The sequence below is a fragment of the Carcharodon carcharias genome, chromosome 16 (genome assembly GCF_017639515.1).
Source record: "Carcharodon carcharias isolate sCarCar2 chromosome 16, sCarCar2.pri, whole genome shotgun sequence".
Lineage (NCBI taxonomy): Eukaryota > Metazoa > Chordata > Chondrichthyes > Lamniformes > Lamnidae > Carcharodon > Carcharodon carcharias.
Genome location: NC_054482.1, coordinates 100,351,278 through 100,371,450, shown reverse-complemented (window position 1 = coordinate 100,371,450; position 20,173 = coordinate 100,351,278). Strand labels below are relative to the sequence as shown.

Below are 20,173 nucleotides of genomic sequence, written 5' to 3'. Positions count from 1 at the left end.
TCTATCAAAACCCTTCATGGTTATGAACAATTCTATCATATTTCCTCTTAACATTCTCTGCTCTAAAGATTAAAACCTCACACGTATGGTTCTAATAGCATTTAAAGGATGGTGAGGTGCCAATGTACTTCTTGCTTCTGCACTTCAGAAATTGGTGAAGTTGGCAAAGCTACATTTACACCCTCAGTTGCCTTCAGTTGGCCTGAGATGATGGTGCTGGTCTCTTTGAGAAGTGATTATCTTTTACAAAATAGTGACTCACTAGAACATTCAGGAACACTCTGAGTCAACCACAGGGAAGCATTGGAACCATGTTTCAGCCAAGCAGACTAGGAATAGCAGGTTTCCTTCCCTAAAGGAAATTAATTAAACATTCAGCTTTTTAATGACAGGACAATGAGAAATGGTACCAATGGCCTTTGGAGCAACTATGTACACAAGGGTGACAATTGTATCTTTCCCACAAAACACAACAAAGAACCTTTAATGATTGTGCACTGAATTGTGGTATTTATGCAGAATTACTGCTGCATTAAGACTTTTATGCAGGCTCATGATGAATTTAAGTTGCTAAATTACAAGATCTGCAGGGTCATGCTGTGTCTGTAGAGTGTGAGAATGGTGCTGTAGTAATGACAAAGACATGGTATCATTGAGACACTTTACCTTGTTAATAAGCCTTATTCCAATTACGTGTTGTCATTTGGGTTCAATACTTCTGCTACAGTATAATACCTCACCTGTTCTTTATATTACTAAGTATTCAAGATAGAGAAGGAAAAAGAGAGGGTGGCATTATTGATTAAGGATGAAGTAGAACGGACATACTAGATGGTCCTAGGGTTGAATCAATTTGGCTTGAGCTTGAGAACGGAATGAGGGAACATTTACATAGCTGGGAATTTTTTTTTAAACTAGAACTTCCAAATGTGAAATGGAGACTGGTGAGCAAATTTGTTAGCAAATTTCTAAGGCATGTAACAAAATTAGAACAGTTGTACTAGGAAACTTTAACAACCTTATTATGGGCATAGTAGGGGAAGGAGAGAAATTTCTGATATATGTAGATGACAACTTCTTCAATCAATATGTCTCCAGATGAAGAAGGAAGGAAGCAGTGCTAGATCTAATTATGGGAAATAAAATATATCCAGCTTGCGATGACCATCGTAATTCGGGCTAGATAATTACAGAAAGAGACCAGAAAACATTGACGGTTAAAATACTTAACTGGGACAAGCTAATTTCAATGATTTAAGAAGGGACCTGGTACAGGTGGATCGGAAAAGGCGATTCCAGGGTAAAGAGGTATCAGAGCAATGGAAGCCTTTCAGGGTGAGAGAGTTCAAAGAAAGAAAGACTTGTGCTTATGTAGAGGTTTTCATGATCACTGGACATCTCAAAGTTCTTTACAGTCAATGAAGTACTTTCTTTTGCACAGTAATCACTGTTGTAATGGGAGAAAACACAGCAGCCAATTCTAAACAGTCAACTCCCACAAACAGCAATGCAATAATGGCCGGATAATCTGCTTCTGTGATATTGATTGAGGGATAAATATTGGCTAGGACATGAGGGATAACTCCCCTGCTCTTCTTTAAAATAATGTCTTGGGACCTTTCACATCCACCCAGCAGGCAGATGGGGGTCTTGGTTTAACATCTCATCCAAAAGACAACACCGCCGACAGTGCAGCACTTCCTTCAATACTGCACTGGAGTGTCAACCTTGAATTTTGTGCTCAAGTCCCGAAGTGGGACTTGAATCTGGGACCAGAGGTGAGAATGCTACCAAGTGAGCTGCAGCTGACAAGACCAGTGACAAACACAGGTATAGCAAGTTGGATGGCCTCCTTCTGTGCTGTTAAGTTTCTACAATTCCTCGACAACATGGCATTTGGGTCAACAACAACATAGCAAAAAGGTGCTTCACAGGGCTGTTCTCACACACTGAATCACATAAGGTAATATTAGACCAGGCAAGCAAAGGTTTGGTCAGAGGTAGGTTTTAAACAGCATCTTAAAAGAGAACAGAAGTGCGGAGAGTTTTAGGGTGGGAATTCCAGGGTTTAGGGCCTAGGCTGCCAAAGCAATGGGTGCCAATGGTGGAGGGAAGGAAATGGAGGGTGAGCAAGAAGCCAGAATTGGAGGAAGGAGGGTTCTCAGGAGGTTGTAGGGCTGGTGGAGGTTACTGATATATGGAGGGGCATGCAGCTAGGCCATGGAAGGTCATTGGCAAAAATGGATAAAAGTGGATATTAACACATAACGGGTTAATTTGGGGAATTGAAAAGGGCAATCTATCCAACTGACTTTACATTACTTAAAAGATTTGCCTTAGAACTTTTACATATTTACATTATGCCTGTAGCCGATGCAGAGCAGAGCTATACCCTTGAGGGCTGTTTGTGTTCACTTCAATAGTTGTTTAAAAGAAAAGCAATGCTCAGCACTGAAGGCTTAATCCCTGGCAGAACCTTCACGGAGATATTTCAGCTGGAAGATGCTGACTTCCTCTGTTAGGTTGATCTGAAGTCATCAATCCTAGATGCCAAGTCATAGATGGGAGCAGCTGTCACAAACACCAGTGCTGATGTGTGTGAATCATCGATTGATTGTCAGAGAGGGTTACCACACTCTCCACACGCCTGTCTGCATGCAAGCCTGCTGCAACAGGCATATTCAATTAATATGAAATTCAAAATGCTCGAGGCTGCTTTCATTTCAAATATAAAAAAGACCGATGAAATAGCAAACTCACTGCAGTATGTTCAGGCCAGAAAGCTCATTCTGATAGGAATTTGTTTGGCAAGGGTATTAAGGTTGTCAGGCAATGCTATAAAGAATAAGGAGCCAAGGCAGGTACATGGAATTAAGATACAGATCAGCCCTGATCTAAAGAAATGGTGGTACAGGCTCAAAGGACTTAATGGCCTAATCCTGTTCTTGAGAAAGAAACTAAGAGAGAAATAGTATTCATTACTGGTCTCCATTTGGTATGAACTAATACTATTGCTGGGTTTCATTGTCAAACAAGCAAGGAGTATTGCATGATCCAGACCTCCCTGTCGCTTGCCATTTCAACACACCACCCTGCTCTCATGCCCACATGTCTGTCCTTGGCCTGCTGCAATGTTCCAGTGAAGCTCAACGCAAACTAGAGGAACAGCACCTCATCTTTACAGCCTTCCGGACTTAAACATTGAGTTCAACAACTTCAGACCATGAAAGCTCTCCTCTATCTTCAGCCCTTTTATAATCCCCTTTTTAAAATGTTTTTATTTACTTATTTTCATTTGCATTCATTGTTTTATCCATTTTTAAATCCCTTTTTTATTAAATCTTTTCCCCTACCACCACAACCCCCAACAAAAAAGGGCCATCTGTCACTTGTTCTATGTTGTTCTTTCACAGAGTGCTGACCCTTCTTCTGCTATTAACACCTTCTGCTTTCTTACTTTTATGCCACTATCAGCACCTTCTTTAGTCTTCGCCACTACCATGAACATACCTTTGTCTTGTGTCCATGACATCTTTGTCAATCTCTCCTTAGCCCCCACCTATCACTGACTTTCTATCCTGCTTTACCTGCTCCACCCCCTCCCCAAACAGTATAAATTCCACACTTTTATTTCTCTTTAGCTCTAAAGAAGTTGTGCTGACTTGAAATGTTAACTGTGTTTCTCTCTCTACACAGATGCTGTCAGGCCTGCTGAGTTTTTCCAGCATTTTCTGTTTTTATTAAGGAGTATTGCAGGTTTGTGGTAAGCCCAACTCTGTCCCTGCAATCTCTCCAAAGACTCCTTCTATCCTTCAAAAGGCAGATGTAAAGTTGACAAGGCTCCTGAGTATGATGGAAGCATGCTGCTATATCTGCCAACATTATATAACCTGAGAATCAGCCACTACAGTAGCAGACTAGTTTCACAGACCAAACACAAATGAAATAAAATAAATAAATTACACCCTCTCTGTGGGAAAACTGTTTCATTTCTCTTGCAGAGGACATTTTTAAATTGAAGTGCATGTGTGCAGATGTCAGATGAAAGTGGGACCAGTCTTCTATCAGCACATAGATGGTAAGTGGGTGGTAAAAGGAGTAGAAGAGCCAAATGGAGACCAAAAAGCCCCAGTGATCAGAGTTTTGGGTGAGGGGGGAGGTGGGGACGAGGAGTTCACTGTTCTGCCAGGAAGCGCCTCTGTCAGCCATGGAGTGCCCATAAAGCAGAGCCCTTCCCCCTGCAACCCACTGGAAGTGCCTCAGTTGGTCTTCCAAGCAGCCAATCTACCAGCTTTCCTACTGCTGGCAAAACGGTATGGTGGCAGGAAGCTATCAAGCATCCCCCCAAAAACCTTCCTGCCTCATTTTGCCAACCTTCTGAGCTCCCAGCTTTAGCCACTTTGCTTTTAAGAGGTGCAGGCTGAATTTAAATAGTGCAGAAAATTCTGACCTGTGATACTAGCAAGAGGGCTGGATGAGGAAAGCCAAAGGGTATTGGCACCTTTGGTGAGAAACCTCTACAGGAAGTTAATGAAAGAGAAGAATGTTAGTTAAAAAAAAACAGTAACAGGCTATCTTGCTGCAAAAACAATGATGACGAATGCAAACACAATGATGACTAATGCAAACACAAAGTCGTGTTATTAAATCTTTCAATAAAGTGTGTGTTTACTTACAGTTGCAGCTTGTTAACAGCACACTTTATGCACCAGTGAATCTCTTCACATATTCACAGTGCTTGTTTAATTGGAGTGATGGGTGATGATATCTTTTGATATATCATTTATAGCAGAGCTGCTTTCATTGGAAATGGGTGTGTGCATATAGCTGAGCACATCTGCTATCAAATCTTTCCCTTTGCATTGCTGATCTGACTTAACAACAGCACGTGAGAGAAAGAAATTTATATTTACATAGCAACTTGCACAGCTTTAAGACAACACAAAACACGTCACAGTCAATGAAGTACTTTTAAGAGTAATCACTTTAGTAATGCAAGAATTGTGACAGGCAATTTGTGCACAGCAAGATTCCACAAAGAGTAATGTGATAATGACCAGATCATCTGATTTAGTAACGTGGGTTGAGGGATAAATATGGCCCAGGATGCCAGAAAGAATTCCCATCTTCTTCGAATGGTATCAGATAGTCCTTTGGTAGCACAGAGCTGGAGTATTGCTGAATAAAGAGATGTGTCAAAGCTTTGCATCTTGCACTCATCGGGACACTTTGTAAGAATACCAATATAAAAAGGGGAAAACAACAATTTAGACTGTATGTGAAGAGAGTGCTGACTGGGTGGCAAGTGGGCTCATGGAATCTTTTACACCCGCCTGAGGGAAGCAGACAAAGGGCTGAATTTTGCTGAGTGTTTAGAACCTGATAATGGGGTACATTTTCAGACCCTGAATGCACTTGAGGTGCTGGGTCATCTGGACAATTGAGAAGCCCCATTGGTAGGGTAGCCTCACTGTTCGCTGTCCAGTTAGAGATGGTGGGAGCATTCCGGAGGCAGGAGCTGCAAACAGAATGGCCCATTGCAAGTGAGATCGACAGCCCTCACTGTGTGACTGGTGGAAGCACTGTTGGGGCAAGCAGCAGAAATGACAGGGAAGCACTGGAGCTGCCATCAGTATCTGGGGAGCAGCTGTGACCTCATTAGGCCCCTGATGATCGGGGGCATCAGTCCCCAGGAAATCCACACTCATGGCAAGTCCGAGACCATAGGAGACACTATTTCCTGCCAGAAGTATTTTCGATTTCCTTCAGTTTTAACGCAGCCTTCACCTCCAACTGTACAGCCTATCCCTCTCGTTTGCTGATGTGCGGACACAGTTTGTGGGGGGGGGGGGGGTTCTGCAATAATCGCTATTAAATGGCTTCTTAATTAGCTTGATTGCATTCCTGCTGCTGCCAAGTGGGTGGGAAGGCCAAGCGGCAAGAAAGCTGGCAGTGAGAAGAGAGAATGTGCAAGGTTACGGGGATAATACAGGGGAGTGGAACTAGGTGGAACGCTCTTTCAGAGAGCCATTGCAGACTCAATGGGCCGTCTACACTGTTAAGATACTGTGATAGGAGATGGTAGCGTAGTGGTAATGTCACTGGACTAGTAATCCATAGATCCAGGATCCAGGCTAATGCTCTGGGGATGTGGGTTCAAATCCTACTATGGCAGCTGGTGGAATTTGAATTCAGTTAATAAATCTGGAATTATAAAGCTACTCTCAGTTTCATGGCCACCCATCTGGTTTGCTAATGCTAATCTCCTTACCTGGTCTGGTGACTCCAGACCCACAGTAATGTGGTTGACTCTTAACTGCAAACCACTCAGTTCAAGAGCAGTTAGGGATGGGCAAATGCCAGCCTTGCCAGCTCATCTTGTGAAAGAATAAAGGAAAATAAATCATCCATCCCTGCACTCCTGCTTCCAGGAAAAGTATCAGGAGATGGGAGCCCGTCAGCGAGTTGCATTTTTAGTGCAATTTTCCAGGCCCCTCCCACCTCCGTGGGGCTAGGAAGATTCTGCCTGATATCTTGTATCATTACAATTGTAACATTAATATTGGGGGGGTGAGGTTGGGGGGTGTGCATATCAACCGGAAATGATGAAAGCACATATTAGAAGGAGAGTGCAGCAAAACCTGAGCCAGCAAGATGGCAGATCAGCCCGTGTGTTGCCGGAGGTGTGCAGTGGTTGGAAGCACCTAGTGATTCCTCCTCACAAGGGGAGACTTGACGCTGCCAATACAGCAGCCGTTAGTCACTATTCACAAAGTTACCTCCAACGGAACCCCTTCTATTAGAATTAACCCTGTGAAGTACTCCCCATCAAGCTATTTCCATTCAGAAGCTTCTGCTGCTTCACTTTTACTTGGTTGAACTAAAAGCCAACCAATCTACAAATTAATAGTTAGCCTCAAAACGTTGGGAGGAATGCGTTTGTGAATTAAAGCTGCTTATAAGGTTCAGGAAGGAAGTACATTGAAACAGATTGCAATGTAACAGATTACTGCATTGTCTGGTCTCTGGCAGTTTAAGGTTGATCTGAATGAAGCCGTTCCTTGTTGATCTATATGAAGCCCATCCTTGTTCTGTCTTAGACATTTTCCAGTGCAGTGGTATCTTTAGAAATTCAAACTAATTTCAGAATGACTTTTTGAATTAGGATGTTAAGAGGCTAACTTGTTGCTGTGCATGTGGAAAGTATCCTGCCTCAGGGAAGATACATTTTTCCTGCCGTCTCACTGTTCATTAATGGGAACGTGTGCAAGGATGGATTCTAAATTAGCCTGTCATTTGTTACTCATCTAAGCAAGCAGCTGATCATTCAGAAAACCTCTGCCTCTGGCAGGTGTGGTAATCTTGTTGAAACACAGGCACAACACTATCCGTCAACGCACTGCAGGTTATCATTCAAACAAGATCATTGTTCAAACTCTGTTGGAAGCAATAGGAACACACCAGATGTGTACCATGTTTTAATCAAAGGAAAGGCTAGAAATATCTAGTTCTGCTCGTGGAGTATGTTGAACAGTTTGTCACAGCCTGGCTTATCTTGAGTGACTGCCTCAATTTAATTTGCAGCGCAGCATCCATTATTTATGCTCCACTTAACTGTCCTTCAGCCATCCAGGAGAATTTTCAAAATCTGCCTACAAGATGCAGACTTATTGCATGCACTCTTCTGTTCTTGATGAATAAAACTAAATAATGTTTTTATTCTTGATATTGTATGTAATGGGGGAGTGTTTCCTGGTGGGTGGGGGGCGGGGGGGGGGGGGGGGGGGGGGGGGGCGGCGTTGGATCTCCAGATTACTTGCTTAAATGGTGGTGGACGGTGGGCAGAAATGCTGGAGAAATATGGCATAAACAGCCAAAGCATATGCACACACAGACACAGAAAAAATGTGTGGGCTTTCATATGGCAGTCCCCATTATCCACATTTGCCTAGGTTACTGCTGCACCATATTGCATATCTATAAGAGCAAAATCTGGCACCACTGATGTTCAGACAACCTCCAATATCCATCCAGAAATTCCATTGGAGCATAGGGGTTGCTAGGTGTTACAAAGGTCCATCTAATTCAGCATAAAAACAAAAAACTGCGGATGCTGGAAATCCAAAACAAAAATAGAAATTCCGTTGAAGGGTCATGAGGGCTCGAAACGTCAACTTTGCTCTTCTCCGCCGATGCTGCCAGACCTGCTGAGTTTTTCCAGGTATTTCTATTTTTGTTTTGCATCTAATTCATCAGCCTGGTGGTCATATAATACAATGAAAATGAAGCTGGACCCTTTCTGGCTGGATGGAGATAATCTTGTGCAAAAGCAGGGTACTACATGCATGTTAGCAGGACCAAGGTGATCTTCTAGACTAGTTTTAGTCACCAAAGAGGCCGAAGAAGGATTTCCCCTTTTATTCCCCTCCCCAAACCGGCCAGGGTTTTATCGGATTTTTCACCCCTCCCAGAATCTCACACCGCTTTCATGTGGCATGCAGAATCTATATCTTGGGATATTCAAGATATTGCAACTGTGGGACAGGCTGGATGGCAAAGAAGATAGTTTCCAGCCTGTCATCGTTCACATGATTTGTCAATAAACCTCCGTCAATTAGTTTACAACAAACTCAAACATAACATGAGGAAAATCCATGGTGGAGAGCTTTAGGGATCAAAGGTCCAAAGTCACCTATTCCTCCCAAGCATGCTACGCTCATCACATGACATAGCTCAAATTGCTCATGTACTGCATCCCAATACTAGATTTCTTTAGGAAACTTATCTGACACATATTTAAATGAATCAATATTCCCTGCTTCTATGAAAGACTTGCTCACTGAAATATTGTTTCAGCAAATTGCATCATATGGGGAGGAATGGACTGTTCAGGGATTTTCTTAATTTGAGGTTTATGTTTGTGTCGTGCCATTCTGTGTAACTGTGTGTACAAGTGACATCTCTCTTTTTTTGAACCAGTGAGCAGCAAGTAAACATAGCCACACTGGCATGCTTTAGGTGAGAAGCAGCAAGAGACAGGCAGGCCCCAGTTACAGGCTCAGTCAGCATGGTGTTAAAACACCAACCCCTTCTTTATAAAATCAGGACGGGCATTTCCTACTTTCACATAGGCTCTGCTCTAGTCCGAAACCCATAAAATCCCTTCAAAATGGCTGTGGCAAGTTTTACAGCCACTTATGGTTAAGATAAAATGTAATTTGACCTTTAAAATTCATCTTGAAAGTTAGACTGTGGATTGATTAACACTGTGATATCAATCAGGTCAGATCCAATTAAACTCAAAAAGATAACCTCATCAGTGGTTATTCCCAGCAATCCATCCAGAGCGGAGCAAGTTTAAGGAAGTAAATCATGGGTAGTGTTCGACAACCTGGCTTATTTTCTAAGCACATTCTACTGGGCTCTTGGCTGAGTTTGAAATCCTAAATAAACGCTCTGCTAGGTTTTCCTCTGCTCTGATGGCTCAGCGAGGTCACTAAAGCAAGGCAGAACAGGAAGTTCGTGGATTTGAATTCGGGGCCGTGCCACGTCCACGGATTTCGGGGGTGGGTGGGGGGGGGGCGGCGGCGGTAACAGTTGGCGCCACTGCCTTTGTGTCACGGGGGCAGGGGTGAAAAGAATGACCAAGGTCCCCACTCCCTATCGCTGTTGAAGAATCCACTGGAAGTGAGGTTCTATGAACATCAAACAGAAAGCTAGACTATGATGGATGAACAGCTTGCTGACACTTGCTGCACTGCAGGGATTCCTGCACCTCTAGAATGGACTACCATTGAGTAGGGGAGAGAGGCAAGAAAGTTGAGGAAAAAAATGGGAAGGAAGTGAAAGTCCCTTCTAAATAGTGCATGGAGTGTAAAGTCAGTGATGATGAATCATATGGTTCTGTAATGTAGATAATAACCTTGAATCAAGATATACTTATCTAAATGGTCAGGAAATCATTTAATATAAAAGGCAGGCCGACAATTTTCATGTTGGTTACACAATCATTACTTTTAATAAGTGAACTCTTATCGCACTCAGCTGTCAATGCAATCTGCTGTGCCATGTCCAACAATACAAACTGTTTACCCAGCATTCAGGGAGGTAGAAAAATCACCAAATCAATTATATGTTTAAACTGTGACTGAAAGAAGAAATTCCTAGTTCAGTTAGTTCACTGAATAGTTACATCACAGGAGGCAGACATTTGGCCCATTGTGTCTGTGTTGGCTCAGCATATGAGCAATGCATCTAGTGCCATCCTCCCTGGAACCTTGCACATTCTTCCTTTTCTCTAATAACCCAATTCCCTTGAATGCCTCGTTTGAAGCTGCCTTCACCAAATTGTCAGGCAGCGCATACCAGACCTTAACCACTTGCTCTGTTAAAAAAATTTCTCCCCAAGTCACCTTTGCTTCTTTCACCAATTACCTTAAATCTCCAGCCTCTGGTTCTTGATCCTTCCACCAGTGTGAACAGTTTCTCCCTATCTACTCTGTTCAGACCCCTCATGACTTTGAATGCCACTATCAAATCTCCTCTCTTAGTTATAAGAGGATGAAGTTCCCAGTGCAGTTACCGATTAGGAATGAAATTCCCAATGCAGTTAATAATTATGGAATGGTATTCCTAGTGCAGGTAATAATTCAAAGATGAAATTCAAAGTGCTAGTAATTAGGACTGTACATCTCTAGTGTAGTTAATAATTAGGGGATGATATTCCAAATGCAGGAACTAATTGCATTATTAAATTCCTGTTGCAGTTGGTAATTAAGGGATCATATTCTTAGAGAAATTCAGAATGAGATTATACTCTAGATGCAGTTACTAACTAGAGGATGAAATCCCAAGAGTATTAGTAATTAGGATATTAAATTCTGACTGCAGTTAGTGATTAGGGGACAATATTCCTAATACAGTTACTAATTAGGGGATGATATTTTTGATGCATTTAGTTAGAGAATGTAATTGCTGATCTAGTGACTGATTATGGATAAGGAAAATTGCAAAGCTGTCCTGTATAAACTGGTTTTAAGATTTCACAGGCACCGCACTGAGTGAATCATCTACATAATGCTGAATGATAAGAAAGATGGAATCTCAAAAGTAGAGCCCTGCTCTAACCATCTTTATAATCTTCCGTTTTGATTGTCGCAAATAAAACACATAACTGGATATGGATTCATTCAACGCATGAGCATTTCTTGGCGAAACATCAAATAGAACAAGCAATCACCATAGATGAAAAGAATTACTGGCCAGGAGCGGCTGGATGTGCCTAACTAATTGTTGGAGAAGATTTATTTTATGTGCAATTCACTGTTCCCAAATGATTTCTTATTTCTAGCACGGTGCCATGTAGTGTCAGCATTTTAAAGTGCTGGTAATGGCAGAGTTTGGGTTTGGCTGATGGTGACTTGAGGTTGTGTGCAGATTCAACAGAAATCTGTGGAACACAAACAGGTGATCCCCTAAAACAGCACAAAGAAGCGGCTGTTCCTCAGAGCAAGCTGAAGAAACTGGAGCTCACAATGCCAAACCATCAAACAAGTGGTTCCCATGGAAACCCAGTTCAGCTAGAAGTTAATTATTTAAGACTGCATTGGCGAACACAGTAATGTATCCCTAAACATTGTCATATGAATTCCACCCCTTGGCAACATCATCTGCTGACATGGTGTTGGCTTATGCGTGTATGCTGAGAACACCCAGCTCTACCTCACCACTGTCTCCCTTAACCCCCACCACCCACTACCCCCCCGAAACTTCTTGCCAGACTACTTGCGCAATCTTCAATACGTCTCAGTTTCCTGCAGATAAATATTGTGAAAATCAAAGTCAAAGTCAGTGTGTTTGTCCTCTGCCATGAACATCAGATTCTAGCCACCAATTCCATCCCTACCTGGCCACTGTCGCAACTTGAACCATTCTGTTTGCAATCTTAGCATCCTATCGGGCTCAGAATTGAGCGTCTGATCCCATATCCTCTCCATCATGAAGACCATGATGCATCAGTTGTGCATTTGCTGCTGAAAGCCATGTTTTCTCCACCTCCAGAACTGATTATTCCAACTCTCGTAATTGGTTACCCATCCTTTATCCTCTGTAAACTTCTGTCATATCAATAAGACACTGAAAGGAAATCAAAACTCTGCACATTAAAACTTTGTTCTTTTTTGCTGTTTTAAAATGGGCTTTTGCTGAGCCACAAAGTGGCTGCTACAGGTCACATGACAAGATTGGCCATCTATTCTGGAAGCTTCAAAAAGTTATAAGAACAAAGACTTCCACTCTCACTCTCATCCATGTGGAATCTCACACCCAGTGTAAGGCCACATTATACTCATGAAACTAGACAAGTAACAGATGAATGAACACCCCCCAACTGGGACAATAACAAAGACAGAGACATTAGCGTCCAGAGTTGGGCTCCACTTGCCGACATGTAAAATGACGTGCAGTGATCACAGAATCACAGAGCAGAAGAGGCCCTTCGGGTCAGGCCCTTCGATGCAGACATCAAGTCTGCACCGACACGTGAGAAACACCTGACCTACCTACCTAATCCCACTTACCAGCACTTGGCCCATAGGCTTGAATGTTATGACGTGCCAAGTGCTCATCCAGGTACTTTTTAAAGGATGTGAGGCAACCCGCCTCCACCACCCTCCCAGGCAGCGCATTCCAGACCGTCACCACCCTCTGGGTAAAAAAGTTTTTCCTCACATCCCCCCCTAAACCTCCTGCCCCTTACTTTGAACTTATGCCCCCTTGTAACTGACCCTTCAAGTAAGGGGAACAGCTTCTCCCTATCCATGTCTCTCATAATTTTGTACATCTCAATCAGGTCACCCCTCAGTCTTCTCTGCTTCAACAAAAACAACCCAAGTCTATCCAACCTCTCTTCATAACTTAAATGTTTCATCCCAGGCAACATCCTGGTGAATCTCCTCTGCACCCGCTCAAGTGCAAACACATCCTTCCTATAAAGTGTTGACCAGAACTGCACACAGTACTCCAGCTGTGGCTTCACCAAGGTTCTATACAGCTCCAACATGACCTTCCTACTTTTGTAATCTATGCCTCGATTGATAAAGGCAAGTGTCCCATATGCATTTTTCACCACCCCACTAACATGCCCCTCTGCCTTCAGAGATCTATGGACACACACCAATGTCCCTTTGTTCCTCAGAACTTCCTAGGGCCATGCCGTTCATTGAATACTTCCTTGTCAAATTACTCCTTCCAAAGTGTATCACCTCACACTTTTCAGGGTTAAATTTCATCTGCCACTTATCTGCCCATTTGACCATCCCGTCTATATCGCTCTGTAGCCCAAGACACTCAACCTGACTGTTAACCACCCAGCCAATCTTTGTGTCATCTGCAAACTTACTAATCCTGCCCCCCACATAATCATCTATATCATTTATATAAATGACAAGTAATAGGGGACCGAGCACAGTTCCCTGTGGTACACCACTGGACCCTGGCTTCCAGTCACTAAAGCATCCTTCTGTCATCATCCTCTGTCTCCTACAAGTAAGCCAATTTTGAATTCACCTTATCAAATTACCCTGTATCCCATGTGCATCTGCCTTCTTTATCAGTCTCCCATGTGGGACCTTGTCAAAGGCTTTGCTGAAATCCATATAAACTACATCAACTGCACTACCCTCATCTACACACCTGGTCACCTCCTCAAAACATTCAATCAAATTTATTAGGCATGACCTCCCTCTGACAAAGCCATGCTGACTATCCCTGATCAAACCTTGCCTCTCCAAGTGGAAATAGATACTCTCCTTTAAAAATAGATACTCTCCTTCAGAACTTTCTCCAATAGTTTCCATACCAATGACGTGAGACTCACCGGCCTGTAGTTCCCTGGTTTATCTCTCCAACCCTTCTTAAATAGCAGAACCACGTTAGCTGTTCTCCAGTCGTCTGGCACCTCCCCCATGGCCAGAGAGGAATTAAAAATTTGGGTCAGAGCCCCTGCGATCTCCTCCCTTGCCTCCCTCAGCAGTAAGGGACACAATTCATCTGGACCTGGAGATTTGTCCACTTTTAAGCCTGCCAACACCTCCAATACCTTGCCACTCCCTTTGTCAATTTGCTTAAGAACCTCCCAGTCTCTCTCCCCGAGTTCGATACCTTCATCCTCATTCTCTTGGGAGAAGATGGATGTGAAGTATTCATTCAACACTCTAGCAATGTCCTCTGGCTCCACTCGTAGATTGCTCCCTTGGTCCCTTATGGGCCCTACTCTTTCCCTGGTTATCCTCTTCCCATTGATATACTTATAGAATATCTTGGGATTTTCCCTACTTTTACCAGCCAGAGCTTTCTAATATCCCCTCTTTGCTCTCCTAATTGCTTTCTTAAGCTCCACCCTGCACTTTCAATTCTCTATTAATGCCTCTGCTGATTTGCTTTTCTTGTACCTGCTAAAAGCTTCTCTTTTCCTTCTCATCGTAACCTGAATATCTCTGGTCATCCATGGTTCTCTGGGCTTGTTACTCCTTCCTATCACCCTAGAGGGAACATGTTGAGCCTGTACCCTCCCCATTTCCTTTTTGAACGCCCCCCACTGTTCCTCTGTAGGTTTCCCCACAAGTAGCTGTTCCCAGTCTAACTTGGCCAGATCCTGCCTTATTTTACTAAAATCCACTCTCCCCCAATCCAAAACATTTTGTTGCAACTTGTCGATTTCTTTGTCCATAACAAACTTAAACTGTATCATGTTGTGGTCACTATCGCTAAAATATTCCCCCACCACCACCTCAGCCACCTGTCCGGCTTCATTCCCCAGAATTAGGTCCAGCACTGCGCTGTCCCTTGTTGGACTCTCTACATATTGACCAAAAAAGTTCTCCTGTACACATTTCAAGAAATCCACTCTATCCAAGTGCATAACACTATGTCTATCCCAATTAATGTTGGGAAAGTTGAAATCACCTAATATAATTACCCTATTTTATTGTTTTCACACACCTCCGCAAGTTGTGCACGTATTTGCTCCTCAATTTCCTGCTGACTATCTGAGGGTTTATAAAAAACACCTAACAATGTGGCTGCTCCTTTTTTACTCCTAAGCTCTGCCCACAAAGCTTCATTTGATGTCCCAGCCATGATATCGTCTCTCCTTACTGCAGTAACTGACTCCTTAACTAATAATGCAATGCCTCCTCCTCTTTTACCCCCTCCCTTGTCTCGCCTGAAGATTCTATATCCCAGAATGTTAAGCTGCCAATCCTGCCCCTCCCTCAACCATGTCTCAGTGATGGCTACTATATCACAATTCCATGTGTCAATCCTCACCCTTAACTCATCCATTTTACCTGTAATACTCCAGGCATTAAAGTAGAGGCCATTCAGCGTTGCCTTACTCCCTTGAAACTTAATGCAGCTGTACTCCTTCTGACTTGATTGTTTTACTGTATTACGGTGCGTCCCTATTCTGCTAACATTCTGTGTCCCCTCCCCCTGTCAAATTAGTTTAAAGTCCTCCCAACAGCACTAGCAAACCCACCTGCACAGATGTTAGTCACGCTCTGGTTCAGATGTAGACTGTCCCGCTTGTACCCACCTTCCCCAGAAATAGTCCCAGTGATCCAGGAATCTAAAACCCTCCCTCCTGATCCAACTCTTAAGCCACGTATTCATCTGCACTATTCTCCTATTTCTGTGCTTGCTAGCACGTGGCACTGGGAGTAATCCAGAGATTACAACCTGAGGGGTCTTGCTTTTTAGGCTTCTGTTGCCTAAGTCCCTGAATTCTTGATGCAAGACCTCATCCCTATTTATACCTATGCCATTGGTACCAATATGTACCATGACCTCTGCCTTATCATCCTCCCCCTTCAGGATGCCCTGCAGCCATTCAGTGACATCCCGGGCCCTGGCACCAGGGAGGCAACGCACCATCTTGGAGTCACGTTGATGGCCACAGTGGCACATATCTGTTCCCCTGACTATAGAATGCCCTATTATAATTGCTCTTTCTCCCTTCCTCCCCTCCTGTACAGACAGGCTGCTTGTGTTGCCAGAAGCTTGGCTCTGTCTGCACTCCCTGGAAGAACCAGCACCCACATCAGCCTCCAAAATGGAATACTGATTTGTGAGCGGGACTCCAGAGGACTCCTGAACTACCTGCCTGTTTCTCTTGGACTGCCTGGTGACCACCCATTCCCTTCCTTCCTCAAGTCCCTTCATCTGTTGGGCATCATTCCGATCTACAGTTCGGCAGGCCCGCAGCCAATTCTGGTGCGCGCCCGCCCAACTGTCAAAGGCCTATTAAGGCCATTTAAATAGCAATTTAAATAATTAACAGGGCTGCCCATCCAAACTTAAGGTTGGCGGGCAAGCGAAGAGCCCAGGCAGCCTTTGCATTTTTCGTGGAACCTCATCCACAGGCGGGATGAGGTTTCATGAAGGTTTTATAACTTTAATAAAAATGTTCAAGAAAATTCATAGACATTTCTCAGCTCATGTCACTGTCACATGAGGGGACATGTCCAAATAATTTTTAAAATCTTTTTTTCAGTTTTTCCACAATGAAATTAAACTCTGAGGCACGATTTCTGCACAGGCCCCAACTCTCCCTCCTCCCCGCCTGCAGAGGTAGTGCTAAGCACTTCCAGGTGCGCGTCACACTGGGCGAACCATAATTAGCCTGCCCACGCAAAATGGCAGCGCGCAGCCGATCACCACCGGCGAGCAGCTACACGCCACCTGCGCCCACTCCTGAACACCCGACAGGAAGAAAATTCTCCCCATTGAAACTCGTTATACCTGAAGAGGTGTTAACAGCCACTATTTCTTAAGGGAAACAATGGATTTTGACCAGAAGCACAAACTGCTTGTGAGGTCACAATTAATTCATTGATAGGGCACATCACATGACTTCTAGCCTTTTAGACCATGCTAATATTACACTTCTAGCCTCACAGCTCAGTCTGTTGTTTAAACACCAACTGGAAAGAACTTCAGCAGATCTTCCAGCTAACGAAATAGCCGGCCACCACCTCTCAACTCCTCAAAGCCCATTTGATTTTAAGTCTCTGATCATCGTCCGCCAAGTGGTATATATAAACGATTTAGACTTCAATGTAGGAAGGTTGATCAGTAAGTTCGCGGATGACACGAAAATTGACGGGAAATTGAAAATAGTGAGGAGCGTAGCCTTAGATTATAGGAGGTTATAGATGGGCTGATCAGTGGCAAATGGAATTTAATCCAGATAATTGTGAGGTGATGCACTTGGGCAGGACAAACAAGGCACAGGAATACACGATGAATAGTAGGACCCTGGGATGTACCGAGTATCAGAGGGACCTTGGTGTGCATGTCCATCGGTCTCTTATGATAGTGGGACAGGTAGATAAGGTGGTTAAGGTGGCATATGGGATACTTGCCTTTATTAGCCATTGCATAGAATATAAGAACAGGGAGGTTATGCTGGAACTGTATAAAATGCTGGTTAGGCCACAGCTAGAGTATTGCATGCAGTTCTGGAATCCGCATTATAGGAAGGATGTGATTGCACTAGAGAGAGTGCAGAGGAGATTTACCAGGATGTTGCCTGGGCTGGAGAGTTTTAGTTATGAGGAGAGATTGGGTAGACTGGGGTTATTTTCCCTGCAGCAGAGGAGATTGAGGAGGGACATGATTGAGGTGTATAAAATTATGAGGGGCATAGATAGGGTAGATAGGAAGGAGCTTTTCCCCTTGGTGGAGGGATCAATAACCAGGGGGCATAGGTTTAAGGTAAGGGGCAGGAGGTTTAGAGGGGATGTGAGGAAGAATTTTTTCACCCAGAGGGTGGTGGGAATCTGGAACTCACTGCCTGAAAGGGTGGTAGAGACAGAAACCCTCATAACATTTAAGAAGTATTTGGATGTGCACTTGCGATGCCATGGCATACAAGGCTATGGGCCTATTGCTGGAAAATGGGATTAGAATAGTTAGGTACTTGTTTGACCGGCGCAGACTCGATGGGCTGAAGGGCCTTTTTCTGTGCTGTAGATCTCTGTGATTATGACTATGGTCTAAGCACTTAAATCCCATCATGCTGCATGTGAAAGTAGGAAATGCTGGTCCTGATTTTATAAAGGGGAGGTTGGTGTATTAACTCAAGGGGTATGTGTGCATGCATTGCAAACAACACCTCCCCACCACCCGCCCCAGGTTTGAATGTGAAATAAACTAACCTGAGGTAATCATGAAGAGAACTTGTTGCATGATACTTATAAAATTACACCACACAAACTGAGAGTTTAGGGAAACATGCCACAACATTCCTTAAAAATTATCCAAAAACACCTCTGTTTACAGACAGACAGGGTGAGGATAAATAAGTTGAGTTTGTCTCTCCTGTCTAACACCTCAGTAAATCCAAAACTCTGCTATCATACCCTAATTCACACCATCCCACTAATCCATCACCCCTGTCCTTGCTGACCTTCATCGCTCCCAGTTCCCCCAATGCCTCACTCAAATTTTAAATTTGCATCCTTTATGGCTTCTCCCCTCTATCTCTGTAACATCCCCTTGGCCACTAACTCTCCCAAAACTCTATTCTTCTAATCCCTAGGAGAACTGCATCGCCACCATTGGGGATTGTGTCTTCAGCTGTCTAGACCCTTTGCACTGGAATTCCCTCATTAACTTCATTATCTGTCCCCCTTTCCCATCACCTTTTCAGAACTTCCTTGAAATCCACTTCTTTGACCAAGTTTTTGATCACTTGACTTAAGTGTCGTCTTCTCTATCAGTGTCAAATTCTTTTCACTCATTCCTTGAGATTTTTTCCCCCTCAATAAAAGGGGCCAAATAAATGCAAGTTGTTGCTATTGTTTAGACCTATAGTGAGCCTCTGACACCTGTCTCCAGTATGATAAACAGAGGCAGATAGGATTAGATGATGTAGAGCATTGAGTCATAATTCTCATTTGGAGAGCTGGTGCAGATACAATGGGCTGAATGGCCTCCTTCGCGCCATTAAAATTCTGTGATTGGGTGTTAGAGGTGGCTCAGGTGCAGTTGGAATGGGCCAGTTGGGCCAAATGGAGTGTTTCTGGGCTGTAAAATCAATGTAACGGTATTAATAGATGACAAATCTCCAAAAAGTGGTATGGAGTTTTAATATGTCCAAAGGTTTACAACAAAGTGGAGAGCTAGAAATAAATCCTGTTAAACAAGCCAATTGAGTTTTGTCTGTTCTAATTTCAGCTTCTGGAGACCCTATATAACGTCTCTCTATTACTGGAGCCTCAAAAGATACTCATTAGCCCTCGGATACTAACTGGGTGCCATTTCAGCTAATTTAGAGCTTAATTTCTCAGAAACTTGATAGAAGTTTACAAAATCATGAGTGGCATGGACAAAGTAGATAGTCAGAAACTTTTTCCCAGGGTGGAAGTGTCAATTACTAGGGGACATAGATTTAAGGTGAGAGGAGAAACCTTTAGAGGAGATGTGCAGGGCAAGTTTTTTTAAGCAGAGGGTAGTAAGTGCCTGGAATTCGCTGCCAGGGGAGGTGGTGGAAGCAGGTACGACAGTGGTGTTTAAAAGGCAGCTTGACAAATACATGAATAGGATGGGAATAGAGGGATACAGACCCTGAAAGCGCAAAATGTTTTAGTTTGACAGGCAATATGATCGGCACAGACTTGAAGGGCCAAAGGGCCTGTTCCTGTGCTGCTGTACTTTTCTTTGTTCTTTGTAAACGTCAGGAAATTAGGTGCCAATAACTATTTCATGTCGGCTATCTCAAAGATCAAAAGGAGAAATTCCCACCCCTCGACTATCAATTGTCTTAGATTCCTGTTACATAACATAGCGGGAATGTTGTAACCAGAATGGAATATAGGAATAGCTCTCCAACACTGAAAAAGCAGAATAAGAGCAGAGCAGATAATATTCTCCCCCAGCCCTTTTGGCTTCTCTTCCCTCTGTGAGAACTAAGCCCATCAGCCAGCAAAGTGCCAGGTTTGGTGCCGACTCTGCAACGAGCTAGCTGATCTCAATGGCAGGTGGAGCTACAATTAACCTCAATAATCGTAGGCTAGGGAGTGAAAAATTAGTCCAGTTTTCCCGCAACAACTAGATATGATATAGTGCTCCGCCATCTATTAAAATGTTCTTAACATTGTATTAATGGGAA

At 43.4% G+C, this 20,173-nt stretch overlaps 1 protein-coding gene across 1 annotated transcript in view; it reads right to left on the bottom strand.

The window, feature by feature from the left end:
- bcar3 (BCAR3 adaptor protein, NSP family member) overlaps positions 1-20,173 on the bottom strand; it is a 179,788-nt gene that overhangs the window by 124,519 nt on the left and 35,096 nt on the right. The gene's annotated exons all lie outside the window — the stretch shown is intronic.